The following is an 8359-nucleotide window of genomic DNA, read 5'->3' on the forward strand; positions in this document are numbered from 1 at the left end:
GGCAGCTGGCCGGCTCCAGGCCTTTGGGCAGGGCTTCCTGCTGGGTCCGCTTGCAGTCCTGGTCACCGACATCACTGAAACAGGAAGGTGGGGGACGTGAGTTAGTGCCACGCCAGGCTGGTCCATGCACACTGCCATACGGACATTCAGCCACCGGGGGCCAAACAATAAGGGAGTGCCAGCCTGGACAGCTTTAGGCACTCGGCAGAGGCTTCGGCCGCCTTGTGCGGCCTCAGGGTCACGGCCAGGGGGCGTTATCAGCCAGGTAACGGTGGAAGCAGGTGCCGGCGCACCGGCATGGGGCGCCTTTCAGCAGCGCTGCTCGTCAGCCCCCGAAGCGCGGCCTGTCCTGCCTCGGCTGCCGCCGCACTCCCGAGGCGTGGCCGGGCAGCTCAGGAGGGTCCCTGCTGGGGATTTTGCCCTCTGGGTCACATGAGCAATGCTGTTGTTGCTGCTGTGCACACGGGCATGCGTGCATGTATTTGCACATGTGCACGCAAGCGCAAGCCAGCTCTGCAGCTTGAACCCAGGGCCTGGGCACTGTTTCGTAGCTTTTTAGTGGTTAACTGGAGAGTCCCACAGACTTTCCTGCCCAAACAGGCTTCAAAATACAATCCTCTGATCTCAGCCTCTACAGTAGCTAGGATTATAGGAATGAGCCACCGATTTGTGGCTTATACAGTGTTTTAAGCAAAGGAAACAGCGCACTATTAACTATATGCAGGCAATTTACTAAGAGGGGACCAAAAGAGAATGGCCTAGCACATCTCAGGGTGGACACATATCAATGGAATAATTCAGACCTTACACCTGTCCAATGGACGCTGAGGTTCATGGACTGTCCTGGGCCAGAGGTGGGGTGCAGTGCCACCTGGGAGGATGCTAATAAAATGATCTCCAAGGCTATTTGTAACAGTGCTGAGAAGACACTAGTGCAAGTAGAGGGTTTTCTCTGACCTTAGAGATCTAGCTTGGCCTGGCTACAGCTACCTTGACAAATCCCCTTTGTACCCACGGAGTGACTTGGTACACACCCATACCCTCCCCCAAGATAAGCAAGATCATTAACAGATAGCTATGTTGTTCTAGCCACTGATGCCCAGATGGATTTTTTTTTTTTGTCGGTTGTGGGGCTTGAACTCTGGGCCTGGACGATATTCCTCAGCTCTTCAGCTCAAGGCGAGCGCTCTACCACTTGATACAACGCCACTTCTGGTTTTCTGGTGGTTTATTGGAGATAGAAGTCTCACAGTCTTTCCTGCCCGGGCTGGCTTTGAATCGTGATCCTCAGATCTCAGCCTCCTGAGTAGCTAGGATGACAGGCGTGAGCCACCAGCGCCCGGCAATGCCAGATTGCTTCTTAAACCAAGTTCAAACATATCAGCTGTTTTTGAGAAAAGCCAAATACATCTGGTTAGCTGGAGCCCACCTGTGCTTAGCTTAGCGGTGAGCCGGGCGCGGGTGCTGTCGGTGTCCTCCCTGGGGCAGCCTGCCTGTGCCCCGCACCTGCCACCTCTTTCTCTGCTCACAGCCCCTTTCACCTGCACAGCCAGTGCTCCGGAAGGAGCCGCGTTCTTCTGAAATACCGCTGATCTCACCAGCACACGGCCAGCTGTCCCACACCTGCCCATGTCCCATGTGCCACTGAGTCACACAGTGTCCTAAGCACAGCACACCGCACCCGAGGCCTTTCTCCTCCAGCGCCTTCCAGAGCAGCAGGGGAGACACGGCAATGCTGGGCATCCAGGGTACAGAAGCAACACACAGGGATCATCGGCTCAGAGATGTGCAGAGGGTCCAGGCCGAGAACCATAAACCACAAAACCTCAATGTGACCTAGAAACGACAGACAAAACAACTAGCCCACAACAATATAGCCTGCATGAGAACATGCAAGGCAAAAAAAAAAAAAAAAAAAGATCCAAATGCAATTCCTAGAGACAGTAAAAATATCTGAAGTAAAAGAAAAATAGATCAATGGCATTAACATCAGATAAACAGTAAGAGAGTTCTGCAAACTGACCAATGTAACTGACCTATGTCAATTGCCACACACTAACAGCAAGCTATACACAATTGGCAGTCTCAAAAAAAGGAAACGGGGCTGGGAAGGTGGCTCAGTGATAGAGCGCTTGCCTTGCATGCATGAAGCCCTGGGTTCGATTCCTCAGCACCACATAAACAGAAAAAGCCGGAAGTGGCGCTGTGGCTCAAGTGGTAGAGAGCTAGCCTTGAGCTGAAGAGCTGAGGGACAGCGCCCAGGCCCAGAGTTCAAGCCCCACGACGAACAAAACAAAAAAGGAAACAAAATATATCAAAAATAAAAATTTACCAAATATGATAAAAACTATAAACCCACTGATACAAGGTCCACAAATAAAGCAGACGTCACATTACCAGTCATAAAGAGAATCACTTCCTCAAAAAATGTGAATCAAAGCTACAAGTCCAATTTCTATTCCTCAAACAATTAAAGACTTATAATATGCTCAATCATGGATTAAAGTATATCAAGAATTTTCAGTGCAGCATTATTCATTGTAAAACAATACCTACCAATAAATAAAGTAATAGTACAAGTAGAGGCCAGGCATGGTGGCTATTATCTATAATCCAGCTGCCCAGGAGGAGATCCAAAGGATTTAAGTTCAAGGTTAGCCAGGACAAAAAGTTAACCAGATTCCATATTAACCCATAAACCAGGTGTGATGGTATGCACCTGTAATCCCAGTTACTTGGGAGGCCACAGATAGGAGAAACATCTGAATCCAACTCTAGGCAAAAACACAAGACCCTACCTGAAAAACAAAGCTACAAACAATATACTTTCAAATAATCTGTCATGGGGATTGAACTCTAGGCCTGGGCACTGTCCCTCAGCTCTTCAGCTCAAGGCTAGTGCTCTACCATTTGAGCCACAGCACTACTTCCAGCTTTTTCTGCTTATGTGGTGCTGAGGAATCAAACCCAGGGCCTCATGCATACAGGGGCAAGCACTCTACCACGGAGCCACCTTCCCAGCCTCAAATAGAGCACTATTTGATTTAGTTACGGACAGAAATGCTCATGATGTCACAAGAAATACCGAATGTATAAAACACAACCCTTTCTGTAAAGGGATATCAGGCTGAAAGGACTTTCTATGTGTATCTGTAAGAGCACTGAGACGTGAAAACACATCTGACTTTAACACTGGGTACTTCAAGAAGGACAGAATATAGACAGTGCAAACTGTGTATCTAAAATTTTTGTAATTAAAAATGTAACAGAACTGGGCGCTGGTGGCTCACACCTGTAATTCTACTCAGAAGGCTGAGGTTTGAGGATCATGGTTTGAAGCCAGCCCAGGCAGGAAGTCCATTAGACTCTTACTCCAGTTAACCACCAGAAAACTAGAAATGGTGCTTTGGCTCCAAGTGGTTGAGTCTAACTAATCTTGAGTGAAAAGTCGCAGGGACAGTGCCCAGGCCCTGAATGTAAGCCCCACAACCAATTTTAAAAAACAAGCTGGGTGTGGTGGCTCACACCTGTAACCCTAGCTACTCAGGAGGCTGAGATTTGAGGATCATGGTTCAAAACTAGCTCAGGCAGGAAAGTCCCTCTTTTCTCCAATGAACCACCAGAAAAACAGAAATGGCGCTGTGGCTTAAGTGGTAGAGCGCTCACCTTGAGCTTAAGAGCTCAGGGTCAGTGCCCAGGCCCAGAGTTCAAGCCTCACGACCAACAAAAAAAAAAACAACAAAACAAAACACTAAACTAATACAGTATTAAGTCAAATAGAGGCAAGGAAGTAATTCCTCAAGAAGTTTGCTAAGAACAGAAAACAAAGTGGGTCTCGAAAGCACCAGCTCAGAAGACCATGAGGACACCAAGTCTGGTAAAGCAGTCTTACTGTCAGCTAGCCGAGGAGGCTGCAGCCCTCACAGCTTGAGCAAAGCGGGTAACTTATATGGCTAGGGGGCTGCGGTGGGGGTTAACAACTGTGGTCAGGCCTGGTCTGGTCACTTAACTTCGAGAAAAGGGCTGAGGACCTAATATGAAGTTGTGAAGTCAAAAAAGGCTAACAGGCCTTTTCCTGCTTCCTAACAATTTTAATACTGCTTTAGTTCTTATGCTTGTCTTTTTTGATGTAAGGTATAAGGGTACACCCTTGTTGAGCACCAAGCACTGGAGAGACTATGCTTTTTCTGTTGAAAGATCTGGGCTCCCTGTGGCTATCACATGAACCATGCCTCCAGCCAACATTTTGATGGTTAATTAGAGATGGAAGACTGTTTTGCCTAGACTGGCTTCAAACCTCAATCCTTCAGGTTGTTATCCTAAATAGGATTCCAGGTAACACAATTTAAGATCAGTTTTCCATATTTACAACAATGGAGTACTTGGATTTTAATAGGGATTGTATTGAATCTGTAGATGGTTTGGGGGAGTCCTGTAGTTTCAATATATTGGATGAGGGTGCCTCAAACAACATCAAAGTTATGAACGGTGGAGGCCCTGGTGTCCATGTAGATCTGTAACGCACACACAGAGCAGCAGAGGGGCCAGGAGGACAGCGGCCGGCGCCAGCCCACAGAGCCCAGACACTCACGCAGCTCTCAGTTGTTTCCCTCTGCCTTCAATGACTGTGGTGGGAAAGCACATGATACAACAATTATTATTATTATTTTTTGTTGTTGTTGTTGTTGTTGGTCATGAGGCTTGAACTCTGGGCCTGGGCGCTTTCCCTCAGCTCTTCAGCTCAAGGCGAGCGCTCTACCACTTGAGCTACAGCGCCACTTCCGGTTTTCTGGTGATTTATTGGAGATAGGAGTCTCACGGTCTCTCCTGCCTGGGCTGGCTTTGAACCACGATCCTCAGATCTCAGCCTCCTGAGTAGCCAGGATTACAGGCGTGAGCCACCGGCGCCCGGCTATTATTATTTTTTTTTTGTCGGTCGTGGGACCTGAACTCTGGGCCTGGGCGCTGTCCCTCAGCTCTTCAGCTGTAGACTAACACTCTACCACTTGAGCCTCAGCCCCACTTCCAGCTTTTTCTGCTTATGTGGTGCTGAGGAATCGAATCCAGGGCCTCATGTATTCAAAGCAAGCGCTCTACCTCTGAGCCACCTTCCCAGCCCTACAAAAATAAGTTAATATGACCAAAACACAGATGACAATTAGTTCTTTGTCCAGTCTGTACTCCCAACCCCTGCAGGACAGAGGAGGTTTTGGCTTTGTAATTGACAATGAAACCAGAACCTGGGAAAGAGTCTGACATTTCTTCCTAAGACCTGTTTAAAACATTAACTCAGTAAGAAGTATCTAGTCGGGGCTGGGAAGGTGGCTCAGTGGTAGAGCACTTGCCTTGCATGCTTGAGGCCCTGGGTTCGATTCCTCAGCACCACATAAGCAAAAAAAAAAAAAAGCCGGAAGTGGCACTGTGGCTCAAGTGGTAGAGCACTAGCCTTGAGCTGAAGAGCTGAGGGACAGCGCCCAGGCCCAGAGTTCAGGCCCCCACGACTGGACCCAAAAAAAAAAAAAAACATTACACAGGTGATTCAGATGAGGCTCTCAGGTTTAAGGAAACTCCAATTTAACACAATTTACTTAAATATAGCCAGATTGGGATTTAGGAAGGGACAGAGAAAGGCTTTTCTTCACTGGGCCACTAGCAGATTTTCTAAACAGGGTTCAGACTTCACTCTCAGTGTGACTGACGTCATCTCCCCCTCTGCCTTCACAACTGCTCTTCATGCCATCGCAGCCACGTCCCTGTGTATTAGTCATGTTTAAAATGTTGTGAATCTAGGGGCTGGGAAGGTGGCTCAGTGGTAGAGCGCTTGCCTTGCATGCATGAGGCCCTGGGTTTGATTCCTCAGCACCACATAAGCAAAAAGAAAAAAAGCCAGAAGTGGCGCTGTGACTCAAGTGGTAGAGCGCTAGCCTTGAGCTGAAGAGCTGAGGGACAGTGCCCAGGCCCAGAGTTCAGGCCCCATGACCAGACCCAAAAAAAAATAAAAAATAAAATAAAATGTTGTGAATCTTATATTTTGACATACAAAAAAATCACACTGGTGATCAGACACTGCCTCTTCCAGGCCTAAAGACAGTCATGAGTTCACAGCAGCATTATTTGTAGCAGCCAGAGCAGAAACATCCAAATGTTCATCAGCTGACAAAATGTAGTACATGCATACAAGAAAATACTAGTCAACCATGAAAAGAAATGGAGGATTCACACTCAATGTGGATGACCTTTAAACACATGCCAGCAGAAAAGGCCACGTATTAGCACTTTTTCTTTTTTCTTGTTGGTCATGGGGCCTGAACTCAAGGCCTGGGCTCTGTCCTCAGTTCTTCAGCTCAAGGCTAGCGCTCTACCACGTGAGCCACAGTGCCACTTCTGGCCTTTTCTGCTTATGTGGTGCTGAGAAATTGAACCCAGGGCCTCATACATGTGAGGTGAGCACTCTACCACTGAGCCTGCTTCCTAGTGCCCATATTACTGCTTTTATATAGAATGCTCAATATATGCATGCCAATAAAACAGAAAGCCAGCTGCACTGGTCGCCTCATGCTGTAAGCCTAGCCACTCAGAAGGCTGAGATCTGAAAAGACCAAATGAGGCCAACCAGGGAAGAAAAGTCTCTCCCATCTTCAATTAACACCATCTCCATTAACCAACAAAATGACAGATTAAAGGTGTGGCTCAAGGGGCTGGGAAGGTGGCTCAGTGGTAGAGTGCTTGCCTTGCATGCATGAGGCCCTGGGTTCGATTCCTCAGCACCATATAAGCAGGGGGAAAAAAAAGCCGGAAGTGGTGCTGTGGCTCAAGTGGTAGAGCGCTAGCCTTGAGCTGAAGAGCTGAGGGACAGCGCCCAGGCCCAGAGTTCAGGCCCATGACCAGACCCCCCCCCAAAATAAATAAATAAATAAATAAAGGTGTGGCTCAAGTAGTAGAGCTCAGGCTGTAAGCAATAGCCACAGGAAAGCAAGAGACTGAGTTCAAGCCCCAAGACCATCAAGGAAAAAAAAAATTAGGGCTGGAAAGGTGGCTCAGTGGTAGTGTTTGCCTTGCATGCATGAGGCTCTGGGTTTGATTCCTCAGCACCACAGAAGCTGAGGGACAGCGCCCAGGCCTGGAGTTCAGACCCCAGGACAGACCCAAAAATAAACAAACAAAAATTAATGAGTACCAGGGTATGGGAAAAAGGGAAAGAGACATGATTACTAACACAAACGGCCCTTCCTAGTTGAGAATCGTTGATGATAGGCCCACAACCTTATGAATACACTTAAAATTATTAAATTGCAGCACACTTTAAAAGGGTAAATTTTACAATATGAAATTTTAATTTTCTTGGGGCTGGGAAGGTGGCTCAATGGTAGGGCGCTTGCCTTACATGCACGAGGCCCTGGGTTCAATTCCTCAGCAGAAAAAGCCAGAAGTGGTGCTGTGGCTCAAGTGGTAGAGTGCTGCTGGCCTTGAGCTGAAGAGCTGAGGGACGGCGCCCAGGCTCAGAGTTCAGGCCCCACGACTGACAGAAAAGAAAAGAGAAAACGTAACTTTCTCTGTCAGCATCATTAGCAGGGGGGCCTCCACGACATTTCCACAGAGGCACAGCCGCGCCCCGCGTAACCGCCAACAGGTGCCCCCATGGCGTCTTCACAGGTGCACACGCCCCGCCCAGACAGGCCCCGTCTTCACAGGTGCACACGCCCCGTCTTCACAGGTGCACACAGCCCCCCACAGGCCGGAGGGGAGCTTTCGGGAGTGAGCTGCTGAAAGACCCCAGTTTCCTAGGATACTTTCGTCAACGGGAAGGCGCCCCAGAAGCCCAGTCTCCAGGCCAGCCGACACAACAAGCAAGAGGAGTTTATTGGGCGTTTGCCCAAACGGGTCTCTGCCTCACGAGGAGAGAGAGAGAGCCCCCAGCAGCGGTTACAGGCATTTTTAAAAGCAAAAACCACAAGATTAACATTTAACACAAGGCGCCCCGTGATTGTGGGTGATCCGGGCATTTGAAAGCCAAGGGTCAGGGGGCTGGCGGACGACTGTCTCTATGGCATGGGGGGCCACATATAGAGTGAAAGGTTTGGACACATCTGAGAGGCTCGAGGCTGGGGCTGATAGTAAGGCCTTTTTGATTTGATCAAAAGCCTGTTGTTCACTTTGGAAAGCAGTCTGGAGGGTCCTTAGAAAGCTAAAGATTGACCTCCCTTGCGACCCAGTCATACTACTTCTAGGCATCGACCCTGAACAACAGGAACCAGGATACAAGGACACGTGCACCTCCATGCTTATTGCAGCACTGTTCACAATAGCCAGGATATGGAAACAAGCCAGATGCCCCACCACAGATGAACGGATCCAAAAA

The sequence above is a fragment of the Dipodomys merriami genome, unplaced genomic scaffold, assembly GCF_024711535.1.
Source record: "Dipodomys merriami isolate MVZ:Mamm:240054 unplaced genomic scaffold, mDipMer1.0.p SCAF_60, whole genome shotgun sequence".
Classification (NCBI taxonomy): domain Eukaryota; kingdom Metazoa; phylum Chordata; class Mammalia; order Rodentia; family Heteromyidae; genus Dipodomys; species Dipodomys merriami.